Genomic DNA, 15,760 nt, shown 5'->3' with positions numbered 1-15,760 from the left:
ACAAGCATGTGGACAATTTCAACAGAAAGGGGAAAACCATGAAAATGAACAAAATTTGACTCCCAGCATTAAAATAAAACTCTAGAATCAGGACAATAAATAAAGAACAACACTCAGAAAACAGGGGAATTCCAGACATGAAACAATCAGGGCCAGCTAACATCTCCCAACAAAGGATTCCCTCAAGCAGGAAGCAGCCAGGCTTTGAAGCTGCAAGGCCATTCAAAGCTAATCAAGATGATTAATTACAACATACACACCTGCCTCCTTTCTCCCACCCTGGACATTATTCCACAGATATATAAACCCCACTTGCTTTTTTTTACAACAGACCTCACAACCCCTGAGGATGCCTGCCATAGATATGGCCAAAACGTAGGAGAGAATGCTTCTGGAACATGGCCATACAGCCCGGAAAACTCACAGCAACCCAGTGATTCCGGCCATGAAAGTCTTCAACAACAAGTACCATCGTTTCCAAATCTATTCTGCCCTGATGAGCTCTCATCTGGAGTGAATTCATAGAAGGGCAAGGAGGATGAGAAGAAACATGGAGAAGAAAACATAGGAGGAAAAGTTGAAGGAAGTGGGCATGTTCAGGTTCGGGAAGAGAAGACGGAGGGGTGTCATGACTCTCCTTTTTAAATACCTCAAGGGCTGTATGATTTTTTAAAAATATATTTTTTTTATTGAAGTTTTACCTTATAATTAACATCAAAAGAGTGAGAACATTTGATTGTATAGAAAATAGGAAAACTGCGAATAAAAAAGGATCAAAAAGGGAGAGAGAGAGAAAAAAACCAAAAACCAAAAACAAAGCTAAAGTGTCTATATATATATATATAAAATAAATCTGAACAAATGGCGATATAAAAATGCAAAAGTACTTGGCAAGGAAACACACCAAAAAGCAAAAGCAAAAAAGCATTAAACACTTCGAGTAAAATCGCTAGGTTAGAAGCAGCTGACATTGGTAATGTTCTAACAAGGAACTGCTAAAACTGTTAGAGTTAAATTAAACAATCATTGTTGTTCCAGTACAACAGTTGGAAAATATAATAATAATAATAATAATAATAATAATAATAATAATAATAATAATAACAACAACAACAACATACTGCTTGGAAATCCTGACTATTAATATTACTATTATTATATGATACGAAATCCAGCGTGTCATATAATAATAGTACAGTAGAGTCTCACTTATCCAAGCCTCGCTTATCCAAGCTTCTGGATTATCCAAGCCATTTTTGGAGTCAATGTTTTCAATATATCGTGATATTTTGGTGCTAAATTCATAAATGCAGTAATTACAACATAACATTACTGAGTATTGAACTACTTTTTCTGTCAAATTTGTTGTATAACATGATGTTTTGGTGCTTAATTTGTAAAATCATAACCTAATTTGATGTTTAATAGGCTTTTCCTTAATCCCTCCTTATTATCCAAGATATTTGTTTATCCAAGCTTCTGCCGGCCCGTTTAGCTTGGATAAGTGAGACTCTACTGTAATACTAATAGTCAGGATTTCCAAGCAGTTTGTCATCATTTGGTTAATAGAGAGATATAGAAGAATAATATAACGTGCATTTATGATAAGTCTATATTTCATTAAGGCTAGTAATAAATCATGTTCTTACTCCTAGAATAGTATATTTTTGCTTTTTAGTACATGTATCATGATTCCTTCTGGTTCCCAAAGGGAGGAACCAGTCTAAGAGTTCAAAGTTACAGGAGGGTGGATTTAATTTGAATGTTAGACGAGGATGTTTCAACAATAAGACCAGTTGCCTAGAGAAATACTGGGGCCTCCTTCTTTGGATGTCTTCAGAAAGAGTCTGGACAGCTCCCTAGTGCTGAAGATCTTGCATTGGGCAGAATGAGGTTGGACTCCATGGTACAGTACATAGGGTCCCTTCTAACTCTATGATTTTGTGAAACAATTGATACAATTAGACAAATTGATACAATTAGACAAATTATTAATGTACCTGCTGCTAGCCCCTTTTAATAGTGGATACTTTAATACGTCTTTGGTCTTTGTATTAATGGGTTCTCAAATGCATGTTCGCCTTTTCTAAAAAGAGATTAATATGAATATGTTGTTTGGAAGTCGTGGGATTATTGGTTTTAAAGGCCTCTCAGAGGAGGAATCGTATTTCCAAAACAGGTTGAGTCATAATGAATGCATGCAGGTACTTTTGTGAATCTCACAGCTCCTTTATTCCTCTCGCCTGTTTTTTTTTCCTGCCCATATGAGGCCTAACAGTTCTAGGCCTTTTGCATTGGTTTTAAAGCAGGGGAAATAATGAATAAATCATTATTCGTTCCATAATTTGCCTTTGATCTCGCCACCCTGCCCCAGTTATCTATCGCCTTTCTCATGCAAATTTCATAATTGGCTCCCCGTATGTTGCAGAATCCCAGGATACAATACAATTGGTCTCGACTGTGCCGAGCAAACCCATTCCTGGTGCATCTTTAAACAATCAAATGGGGCAGGTTGGGATGCCTTCCGTATAGCAGATTTAGCAAAAAGATAATAAAAAGGAACTGATTTAGTCCGTGCTTGGCAAACGCAGTGAGTTGGCGGAGAGGGGTGCTAATGTTCTAACCCAGGGACTCTCCAGGAATCCTGTTTCCGGACCCAATTCAAAGTGTTGAATGAGTGTAGTCAAGCTCTACAATCTTCAGAGAGACCTTTCTCTCAGCCTCCCTGATTTCCCAGGCTTGTTGATTGAAGAAAAAGAGACAGGGCCTTCTTGGTGGCTGCTCCCAGATATTTCAACTCCCTTCCTAAGGAAGGTGCCTTCAGCTGACAAGTCAACATTTGCCTATTCTGACACGCTTTTAGGTACTGACAGCAATTGGCTACACATGATGCGCTGTTATGTTGATTGTGTACACTCCAATGAATTTTACGTAGATTTTTAATCTATATATATAAAAGGGTAATGAAATTTCAGCCTAGGACAAAACAACAAAACTACACATCCCTTAAACACTAAACTTGGCAGCACAACCCCTCATCCATGCCTCTACGTTCATACAACAAAAAGAAAAGAAAAACAAAGTCCTAATTAGAGGGAGAGGAATAATTGTTTTTATCCAATTGCTGCCAGTTAGAAGGCTACGCTCCGTCAGGGAAAAACCTTTACCCTTTACCTTAACTACCACCAATACCTCAATACTTTATTTCCCATACCACCAGACTTAGCCACAGCAACGCGTGGCCGGGCACAGCTAGTATATATATATATTTTTTTAAATGATGTTTTTGTATATTTATCTATATAATAAAAGTCAGTGTTTGCATGTGTGTATGTGGCAGCTTTATGATTGGCTGTCACCTCCACAAGCCACTGCGACCCCCACGAATGACGGACCTGGACCAAACTTGGGACACAGACCCCCCATGACCCACTTTACGTCCTGGTGCAGTTTGAGGGAGGATCGACCATGGATGATGGGACTTGCAGTACCTTCACTCACTTCTTGAGACCACTGCGACTCCCACCAATGATGGATCAGGAACACACATGCCACACAGAGCCCCCATGACCCACTTTATGTCCTGGTGCAGTTTGGGGGAGGATCTACCATGGATGATGGGACTTGCAGTACCTTCACTCACTTCTTGAGACCACTGCGACTCCCACCAATGATGGATCAGGACCACGCTTGGCATACAGAGCCCCCATGACCCATAAGCATTGCCGGATCACCAAGCTAGTAACTTAACAATTTGACAGCTGTCTCGGAGGAAGGTCAGGATATAAATGAACAGAATAGTAGACAGTATTATTTTAGCTACCTGATACTGGTTTTGAAAAAGCTACCATCCTGTTGAGAAGTCATGTCATTATAAACTGCCTTATAGCCATTTAATCTGAACTGTGACTTTGTGCAAAGTGTGTCTTCCCAGGAGGGGAGCAGAGATGTAACTCTGCCGCTGGGACCTCTGGGCCAGCCAAACCAGCAGCATGTAAAGCAGGAGGAAAAATCGCATGCAAGAGCAATGAAAAGAGCTTTGGATTCGTGGGGGCTTCTGGGAGTTGTTATTATCCAAACAAGTGACTTCCCCGGGCTCTGGTGGGCACCCACGCTGGGACCGTGCCTCTGTGTCTGGTTTCCTGCCAATGTTCTGTTGGCGAGAGAAGATGTTTTTTTCCTTTCAGAATAGGTTCTCAAAGTCCTACTTCCCCAACCCGAATCCGCTTCTCCCCCAGTCAGTTGCTCTACCTGCTGCCGTTTTTTGCCCTTTCCTTCAATAAGGTTTGGAAACCAACATAACAATTTCTGGCTACCTCTGTCATTGGGAATATGGTGGCTCATCTGTTTGCATCAATCCTGTCGCTGTATGTTTTCACTCTCTCTCTGTTTTCCTAGTGCCAGATCTCTCTCTCTCTCTCCCAGAAACTAAGATGAAACTCAAGTAATCCAATACCGACAACACAACGCTACCACCGATCCATACTGCTGTCCACAAACTGGAGAAAGACATTGTTCCCAGTCTATCTGAAGTTCTTTAAGGATGGGCCTTTCCCAAAAAGCAGCTTAAAAGGTGCTATGAAATAGCAATAGTTCAAAAATACAAAGATCAATAGTCCAAGCTAGCAAGGTACATGAAATCCATGAAGTCAGGAACATAGGCATACATCCATAGACATGAAAACAGGAATTTTTCCAAGACAAAACTACTCCGGGAACAAAGACCAACTTGAGCTAAACATTATCCTTAGAAAAACTTGATCATGAATATAACCACAGGAACATAGAAACTTCGAATTTACTTGAATCCCAAAACCAAAGGCTTAACTTGGAATATGGAACACAGGCCTAGCTTCTTACTCCAAACACTATGTTGCTTGAACTAACTTAAAAGTAAATACCTTGCCAATTAAAAACCGCCCATGAAAGCAGTTTGTCTTCCCTGAAATCTCTCCCCAGCTTTCCCATGCAAATGTCCTGCCCTGCAGTGTCTAATGTCTGCTCTGCTCTGTAAATGAAGGCCTGTGTTGATGTCCGTATCTTCAGGTGTTTCGGTATCGCTTAATTCCTCGCTTGACTCTTCCTAATGTCTCTGGCTGCTCGGCCTGACCTTGAAGGTCTGCACTTTCACAGTCAGCTTTCTCAAAGAAAGAAACACCATTACCTTGACTTAAATCTTCATCACTTCTTTCCCCCATAAATCCCACAGGCAATCCCACAATCCTCTCTAAAACATCAGTGAACCCATCAGTTTCAGGCTGATCTAGTACAACAGCAAAGCCTGTTGAGACAAAAAGCTCTCCACCTGCCCATGGAAGGATCACAAGAAACGCAACCACCAAGAAGGCCCTGCCTCACATAATCAGTCCTCTCCAGTAGTACCTTTGAGGTTGGTGGGACAAAAAGAAGGGTATCCTGAGCTGTCAATGGGAGAATGGAGTCCATCGCATATTCATTTATGTTTCTTTCTTTTATTTATATCCCAGGATGGGGCCTGAAATGTTTACCTCACTTGCACAAGGAATTATGACAACCCCCCTGAAACCAGCTGAACCAGAAAGAAGATCCCATCGGGACCAGGCTAATTTTTCTTCTTTTCATTCAAAAAATGCATTATATGTCTTTGTTTAACGAAGCTGACAGCAACAGCATTCTGGAAAAGACTTTTTTCACTGCAGCCCTGCAAAAAGCTTACCACTGTGTTCCTGTTGCCCCAAGTCAGCCCAATGCACAAACAGATTTTTTTCCCCAAAAATAAAGAGATAAATGTCAGCTGGTGCGTCCCTACGGCTGTCTGGTGACCTACATGCTACTGAGCGGGAAAAACAGCACAACGGTTGCTTAAAGGGAGGAGGGAGAGTGGAATACAAAGGATCAGTCTTGGCTGAGGCCAGAACGACCGGAGGGAGACTGAGCTTGGTATGCGCAGCAGACACATGGTCCAAGCCAGGTGGCCACTGCATTACAAATGCCACCCGCTAATCAGGATGTGGGTGCCCAATCAACACCTGAATATGGCCATAGAGACCAAATGGATAAATGAGGAAGAAAACGGCAGCTAGGAGAGACTGCAGCAGTTTGCTTTTCCCTAAGCTCACTGGGAAAGACAAATTTCCACTTGCTTCTCTTCCTCTGCAGAGTGAAACAAATTTAAAACGTTGAACTCGGGTTGCTGCAACTGAAGTAAGCCCAAGAAAAGGGCGAAGGAGCAAATAATATGTTTTAAAAGAGGGCCTGTGAAGACAGTACCTTTATCCCAGGAGTTCCCGCTTCAAAATGAAGGGTGACCAAACAACGTCCCTTGAAAACACAGGAGCAACCGCTACAAAGGCCAAAAAATATGAGATTTTCAGGTGTGGGGATATCCCAGTTCTGGTCGGAAAATGTGGATATTCAAATCTCTGTATAGTGTTCCCTCACTACTTCGTGGTTCACTTTTCGCAGATTCGCTATTTCGCGGTTTTTCAATAAACTCTAAAAGACTATTATAAATCATAAAAATTACAATTTACAGCCTAAGGAAGGGAGGAATGAGAAGCCAAAGGGAGAGAAAAGGAGCTCAAGCAGCTACAGGAGGGGGAGGAGGTGATTTATCAACACACGATTGGTTGATAAAGACTTAAAATAGTGTATCTATATATATAAAAGGGTGATGAAATTTCGGCCTAGGACAAAACAACAAAACTACACATCCCAGAAACACTAAACTTGGCAGCACAACCCCTCATCCATGCCTCTACGTTCATACAACAAAAAGAAAAGAAAAATAAAGTCCTAATTAGAGGGAGAGGAATTGTTTTTATCGAATTGTTGCAAATTAGAAGGCTAAGCTCCGCCCACTTGGTCTCCTAGCAACCCACTCAGCCCAGGGGACAAGCAGAGTTAGGCCTCACTTAGGCCTCTTCCACACTGCCTATAAAATACAAATTATCTGATTTTAACTGGATTATATGGCAGTGTAGACTCAAGGCCCTTCCACACAACTATATAACCCATTTATAATGGACTTAATGTCAGGGGAAAACCTTTACCCTTTACCTTAACTACCACCAATTCCTCAATACTTTATTTCCCATACCACCATACTTCGCCACAGCAACGCGTGGCCGGGCACAGCTAGTAACTACTAAAATGATGTATAAATATTAAAATAAATATAGTGTCCCTACTTTGCAGATTTTCACTTATTGCGATGGTCCTGGAACCTAACCCCAGCGATAAGTGAGGGAACACTGTATGTCCGTACATTCAGAAAATATGGGGGTTTTATGTTGGTTTGTTCCTAGGTTATATATGTTGGTTCCTGATTGGTTGTATCCTAAAAACATGCCAACATTGACTACAGGGTGACAACTTAGTCCTGACAAGAAAAACTTTGCCATCCACATGTTTGGTGAGATGTCAGAGGATTAATCGGCAAACTAAGGCCTCTTCCACACAGCTGAATAAAATCCCACATGATCTGCTTTGAACTGGAATATATGGCAGTGTGGACTCAGATAACCCAGTTCAAAGCAGATCTTGTGGGATTTTCTGACCTGATATTCTGGGATATAGGACTGTGTGGAAGGGCCCTAGGGCAGTTGAAGGGCATGGAAAGGGCATGGGTGGGAGAGGAAAATAGACAGAGTCATTTTTACAAATATTACTTGGAGAGAGCCAGCTTGGGGTAGTGGTTTGAGCATTGGACCACAGCTCTGGAGAGCAGGGTTCAAACCTCCATTCGGCCATGAAAACAAAATGGGTGACCTCAAGCAAGTAACTCTTTCTCTGAACAAATATTTCCAAGAAAAACCTGCCATAATACAGAAACAACTTGGAGGCATACAACAAGTGAGGGGAACAAACAATAGATGAGATAGGGCTGCCCATGAACATGCTCTTCTGTCCCACATGGGTTGGTGAATTCTGCAAGGCTTCTGGGGCCATTGCTATAGAAACCTTCATGTCAGGCAACCCGTGTCACCGAAAATGTGAGATTAATCCTCCTTGATGCATCTTCTATTCTTCCTTCTTCTAGGCACTCTGTAAACACTGTCCCAAGAAAACCTTGTTCTCAGTGTAATTGTATTCTTATTTTGAAAAAAAGGCTTTTAAAAAGCATCTGATATTTTTTCCCCTCCTGTCTCTCTCATCAGAAGCACCAAACAACATTTAATCTTGGCCATCCTTTGTACTTGTCACTGGACTTTAACCTAAACAGTTCTTGTTTTATCACTGCAGAAACTTGGCTGAAGACTCCCGAATTAAACCGATCAGTCAATGTCACTTAAATGATAACCTATCTCAGCGTGAAGGCCAAAGTGTATTTATGGAAGACGGAGGGAAGTTGTGCTGTTTTGCACATGTCCTCAGCCCATGTAGCTCTCTGCATTGCTGATTTTAACACAAACTCAAACTTCACGCTCCAAATGTATTGAATTACAGCACCCATCATCCCCTCCACCGCAGTCTTTGTGATAGTGTGGTGGTTCAGCCCTAGTTGAGGGGTAGTCAAAGCCGTCTGGAGAGGGTCAATGGGGGTGGGGGTGGAAAACACTACATTCACAGAAATTTAAATTCAGGTTTTTAGCACTGGACAGGCTTTCAACCAACCCACCACAAATTCTCTGATGACTAAGTGCACCTAGATCTTACATTTTATTAAGTTTAGGATTATATCAAGCAATGTATAATAGTTTAAATGCATGCAGAACACATCCCAGTGTTCCTTACTCTCTCCATTGGTGTGGAATTTGCATGACCCCGCCCACTGCCTCTCCCATAACCCTTTCCTATTCTTTTCTATGGCACACAGCAAACAGAGGAATTGATCAGCAACTGAACATGCTAGACAGGACTGGGGAGAATTTACCATAATTTATAAAGGTTGTAGGTACTGGGATGTATAGTTCACCTGTAATCTAAGAGCACTCTGGACTCCACCAAAGATGGGACCAAACTTGGCACACAGAACCCCCATAACCAGCAAAAAAAATTAGATGTCTATGGGGAAAATTCACCTTGATTTGGGGGAGTTGTAGTTCACCTACATCCCAAACACTGATGGACCAGACTTGGCACATAGATATATCCAAATTTGATTATTGGAGGGGTTTGGGGGGGAATTGATCTTCCTTTCTGGGAGTTCTAGTTCACCCACAAACAGAGAAACTGTGACCTCCACCAATGATGGATCTGGACCAAACATGCCACACAAAACCCCCATCACTAACTCAACCTACTGGAGGGGTTTGAGGGGACGGAATCACCATAGTGGGAGTTGTAGTTTACCCTACAGCCAGAGAGCGCACTGAACCCCACCGATGATGCAAACTTGCCCAACATAACAAACTTTAAGGACTGATGGAGTTTCTGGGGGTTAACTTGGCATGATGTGAGTTGTAGTTCACCCACAACCTTATACATTTTGTACAATTAAAATTGACTTTTTCAAAAGACCTGGGCAAACACCGGGTACCCAAGCTAGTTGTGTATAAAAGAAGCGACCCCTCTTCAACAGACAGATTTAGTAGATTTACTTAATGGCTCAAGTATTTTATATTGTTTTAAATCTGTATTTTAATTGCTTATGTTTTTATTCTTTTGTATTGTTGTGTATTGGCATCGAATTCTGCCAGTTTTGTAAGCCGCCCTGAGTCCCTTCGAGTGAGAAGGACGGGATAGAAATGATAGAAATAATAATAAATAATAATAATAATAACAGCATCCAAAAAAATTGAGCATGTGTCCACACTACACATTCATAGCAGTTCCACTTTTAACAACCATAGTTCTATTACATGGAATCTTGGGATTTGTAGTTTGAAGGGTGGCACTCAGGATTCTTGAGTACACTCCACTGAATGACAACATTACAGCCCTCCGAAGTCCTATGCTGATAATAGCATTATGATTTGAGTTAGCAAATATTTAAAATGTACCTTAAGTGAGGGGCTCCTGGAATATAGCCAAAGAGCTCCCAATTACATCCATTATGTAGGTGACACTTTTAAAGTCCTGCACATTGCTTCTATCCAGGTAACTGCTCTTAGTCATACACAATCAAATGTTTCACTTATTTTCTAGCAGACATGTGGTCATTTTTGTCCAAAGCAAGCACGCCGAGAAAAAGGTCACAGTGATCTCTTGGCGGCTTGTCACCTTGAGGAGTCGAGAATCTTCACTTAAAGTTCAATTTAAGCGAACAAGATGCTGACGCAAAGAGAAGGCCACCGTATACTGAATCATCAGAGGTTTTCCCCAGAGATGGCTCCTTCGGTCCCAAGAAAGATCCACTTAATAGACAGGAACTGAAAAGAGCGTTGCCCAAGGTCCCAAATCTCTTAGAAGGATCAGAGCTTCCAAAAGTTTTCAGTTAAGAGCATTGCTTCCAACATAAGTATCCCTCACTTGACAATGTCTAGGTGTTGAACAGAAAGTTTGGGACCAGAGGCAAAACTCACATGGAATGAATACAGAGTGGTTCCAACTCTGCAATGAAGGAAAGCAGCACCTATGTTGTTACTTGGCACCTACCTGGCCTCCAAAGGGATGACATTTGGTCACTGGGGTGCCATTAGTGGTGGCAAACTGCAGCGACACCAGAGGCAGTCCAAGTGGCCAGCTCTGGTCAAGGGAAATCTAGTATAATGTCAAGTTTTTGACTTTGTGTGTGTTTTTAAATACATTATAATTGTACCCTCAGTTCGCCTCTGATACAATAAACAAATACCATATATACTCAAGTATAAGCTGACCCGAATATAAGCCGAGGCACCTAATTTTACCACAAAAAAACTGGGAAAACATTGACTCAAGTATAAGCCGAGAGTGGTAAATTTCAGAAATAAAAATAGATACCAACAAAATTACATTAATTGAGGCATCAGTAGGTTAAATGTTTTTGAATATTTACATCAAGCTCAAATTTAAGATAAGACTGCCCAAATCTGATTAAAGCATTATTCTCATCTTCTTAAATGTAAATGTGCTTATGTATCTTTTTAATAATAATAGAGTAAAATAATACATAGATACCAATAAAATTACATTAATTGAGGCATCAGTAGGTTAAATGTTTTTGAATATTTACATCAAGCTCAAATTTAAGATAAGACTGTCCAACTCTGATTAAATCATTATTCTCATCTTCTTCAATGTAAATGTGCTTATGTATCCTTTTAATAATAATAGAGTAAAATAATACATGTAATAATAATAATAATAATAATAATAATAATAATAATAAGATGGAGCCTCCAGTGGCCTAGGGGATAAAAGCCTTGTGACTTGAAGGTTGGGTTGCTGACCTGAAGGCTGCCAGGTTCGAATCCCACCCGGGGAGAGCGCGGATGAGCTCTCTTTATCAGCTCCAGCTCCATGCGGGGACATGAGAGAAGCCTCCCACAAGGATGGTAAAACATCAAAACATCCGGGCATCCCCTGGGCAACGTCCTTGCAGACGGCCAATTCTCTCTCTCCAGAAGCAACTGTTGCTCCTGACATGAAAAATAATGATAATAATAATAATAATAATAAGATCAGAGTGAAATAATAAATGTATTAATAATAATAAAAAGTAGAGTAAAATAAATGTAATAGTAGCAACAATAATAGAGAAAAATAATAAATGTAATAATACCAATAATAATAGAGAAAAATAAAAAATGTACCATATATTCTCGAGTATAAGCTGACCCAATTATAAGCCAACCAGGACCCTCACCCGAGTATAAGCCGAGAGGGGCTTTTTCAGTCTTAAAAAAGGGGCTGAAAAACTAGGCTTATACTCGAGAATATATAGTAAATAAGTAAATACCCTGGCAAGTTGCTATACGACCCCTTGGACACAGTGAAATGGTGCTGACATGCAAGCCCGCCTTCCAGCCAGCAACCTACCACATGGCGACAAAGCTTGGGCCTCCATTGCCAGTCTTTGATGAAAGACCCTGGGTGCCTTTGGGTTATTTTCCTCCATTGATAAAAAAGGTAAGCTTTGGCAAAACAAGGAAACTTCAAGTAAATGCTCATATTCCTATAATGCATAGTTGGCATCCTTTATATGTGATGATTATAACCTTAGAGATCATGGGACTTGATCACCTATTACAATCACGTTCAAATACCGCTGAATGTATCCTGGTGGCACCAAAAAGTGCCACCAGGATGAGCCTCACCAACCCTGGAAAGGACAGAAACAGTCCCCACAGGAGACAAGGAAAACGTAAGAGAGAAATTAAATAGGCTGGCATTTCTAAATGGGGGATCGGTTTGTGCAATGATGAGAAGGACAGGAAGCAGCTATGCAGAGAATGCGATTCTAAGGGGGGAAATGAATAATACATCAGCTTACATGGATTTAGCCAAACCATAATTCTAACCCTGGAAATATCAGGGAAGAGATAGAAACCTGCACCGGTGGGGGAGGAGTGTGTTTGCCAGGTACCTAGAATTTACTGTTGAACTTCTCCGACCTGGTGTTCTCCACATGGGTTGGACTACAACCTCTATGCTCCCCACGCAGCTCACCTAGTAGGGAAGGATGCTCCTAGCACCATATTCCCATCTCTCTATATAAAAGGGTAATGACATTTCGGCCTAGGACAAAACAACAAAACTACACATCCAAGAAACACTAAACTTGGCAGCACAACCCCTCATCTATGCCTCTACGTTCATACAACAAAAAGAAAATAAAAATAAAGTCCTAATTAGAGGGAGAGGAATAATTGTTTTTATCCAATTGCTGCCAGTTAGAAGGCTAAGCTCCACTTGGTCTCCTAGCAACCCACTCAGCCCAGGGGACAGGCAGAGTTAGGCCTCACTTAGGCCTCTTGCACACTGCCTATAAAATACAGATTATCTGATTTTAACTGGATTATATGGCAGTGTAGATTCAAGGCCCTTCCACATAGCTATATAACCCATTTATAATGGACTTAATGTAAGGTAAAACCTTTATTTATTTATTTATTTATTTACAGTATTTATATTCCGCCCTTCTCACCCCGAAGGGGACTCAGGGCGGATCACATTATAACACACATAGGGCAAACATTCAATGCCCATAAACACATCAAACAGAGACTGAGAGACACACGCAGAGGCAAGTTAACGTTCACCTTTACCCTTTACCTTAACTACCACCAATTCCTCAATACTTTATTTCCTATACCACCATACTTCGCCATAGCAACGCGTGGCCGGGCATAGCTAGTATTTTATATGGGAGAACATTTCACATCATTAGGCCACGATTCAATACTTATGCATTTTAAGGTGACTGATTTTTTAAGCAACCCAAGGGTCTTCTTTGCTAAATTAATTCCAGAAGATGTGTATACGCAACCTACATTTTTACAATGTGCTTTTCACAAATAATGCTATTGCCTAGTAATGAGGATCATCATTGAATTATTAGAGCCCCCTGCCCCAAGGAACATGCAGAGATGCAGGAGAAAGAACATGGTAAGAAGCAGAATTTGAGAACTGCTTTGGCCATTCAACTGTAGAATCCAAAGACAGGAGATGTGTATTTCCATAAATCTATAATGATAACAGGGAATATTTGCACGTACGTTTCTGTCCATCTGTGGTGCTTGTGCATCATCCGGACACATGGCGAGACGCCTCAGCACTGGAGAGGGTGTTTCTGACTATCATCCAAATAGCAGGGCTGAATTTCATGTTGAAATCCTGACAGAGCGGAGTGCACTAGAAGCAAGAAAGGAACAGCCATAAATTCTCAGGAAATCATGGTAGATGCCTCAATTTTTGGCAGAGTAAGTTACACTTTTGAGTTTAATCAGTTTGGGAAAGTGCTAGAAGAAAAGGAAGTAGATGTTTCAGAACTGGTCAAAGGACAGAACCTTGTAGGAACATTGAGCTAGCAGACTGTACTTTTTCCAGGCTCAGGTTTGTAAAGGCAGACAGAAACTGCCAGCCACAAACTAATTTCTTGAATGCTCTACTTACTTCATTGTCATTTATGTATTTTGTGTCACAAGCATTCCACAAATAAGTATAAAACTGATACAATAGAGGGAGCACAAGCAGCTAAATAATTTTAGACCAAAGACAGGCAACAGTGACTGCATTGTCTGTAACTTGAAACAGTTCTTCCTCTGTGCATGAAGCAGGGCACGGTGGGCAAGCATACAGGCGCAGTTGTTTGTTCTGCTCCACAGTCGCACAAGGTGGGAGATTCCTCTAGGTCAGTGATGGGCAACCTTTTGCACTTGGTGTGTCAAAATTCTCCAAAAAAACCTAGCATGACTTGGGTGGTGTGTCACTTTGAGGAAAAAAAAACCATAATAGTTTAAATAACAAAAATGTATAATTGTAATATATAACTGTATTTAATAAATCAAAAACTATTTACTACCATTATTTCCATGTACAACAATCTATGGTACTTTTTGCATTTTAAGCTTCACAAAGTTTCCACACAGATTTCTCTCTATTCTAGTTTCAGTATAGTCATGAATAATGAATAATATAATAATAATATAATATAATAATAATATATTATACTACAATAATAATAGAAATAATAGAATGATATAATTATAATATAATATAATGATATAAAATATATTAATGGGATAATATAATAATAGAATAAAATAATAATCTATATATATATAAATGTAGTATTCAAAAAAACAACTGGATGAAATGACACCAAATTTGGCCAGAAAACACTTAACAACCCAAGAGGTGACCACCGCGTGTCAACAAAAATGGCTAGACGTGTCAGTGCTGACACGCGTGTCATAGGTTCGCCATCACTGTGCTAGGTAGTGCCATTATTCTACATGTTTTGTTCAGTGCTATATTCACATGCTTCATGTGGAAAGACTTGTGCCAAACAGGGCAGGCATACTAAGCATTTCAGTAAGACAAGGCCAGGGCTGATGTACCGTATATACTCGAGTATAAGCTGACCCGAATATAAGCTGAGGCACCTAATTTTACCACAAAAAAACTGGGGAAACATTGACTCCAGTATAAGCCGAGAGTGGTAAATTTCAGAAATAAAAACAGATACCAATAAAATTACATTAATTGAGGCATCAGTAGGTTAAATGTTTTTGAATATTTAAATCAATCTCTAATTTAAGATAAGATTGTCCAACTCTGATTAAATCATTATTCTCATATTCTTCAATGTAAATGTGCTTATGTATCCTTTTAATAATAATACAGTAAAATAATACATGTAATAATAAATAGAGTAAAATAATAAATATAATAATAAGATCAGAGTGAAATAATAAATGTATTACAGTAGAGTCTCACTTATCCAAGCCTCGCTTATCCAAGCCTCTGGATTATCCAAGCCATTTTTGTAGTCAATGTTTTCAATATACAGTAGAGTCTCACTTATCCAAGCTAAACGGGCCGGCAGAAGCTTGGATGAGCAAATATCTTGGATAATAAGGAGGGATTAAGGAAAAGCCTATTAAACATCAAATTAGGTTATGATTTTACAAATTAAGCACCAAAACATCATGTTATACAACAAATTTGACAGAAAAAGCAGTTCAATGCGCAGTAATGTTATGTTGTAACTACTGTATTTACAAATTTAGCACCAAAATATCATGATATATTGAAAACATTAACTACAAAAATGGCTTGGATAATCCAGAAATTTGGATAAGCAAGGCTTGAATAAGCGAGACTCTACTGTATCATGATATTTTTCTGCTAAATCCATAAATACAGTAATTACAGCATAACATTGCTGGGTATTGAACTACTTTTTCTGTCAAAT

This window comes from Anolis carolinensis, chromosome X (assembly GCF_035594765.1).
Source record: "Anolis carolinensis isolate JA03-04 chromosome X, rAnoCar3.1.pri, whole genome shotgun sequence".
Lineage (NCBI taxonomy): Eukaryota > Metazoa > Chordata > Lepidosauria > Squamata > Dactyloidae > Anolis > Anolis carolinensis.
Note: the sequence above shows the minus strand (reverse complement) of the source record.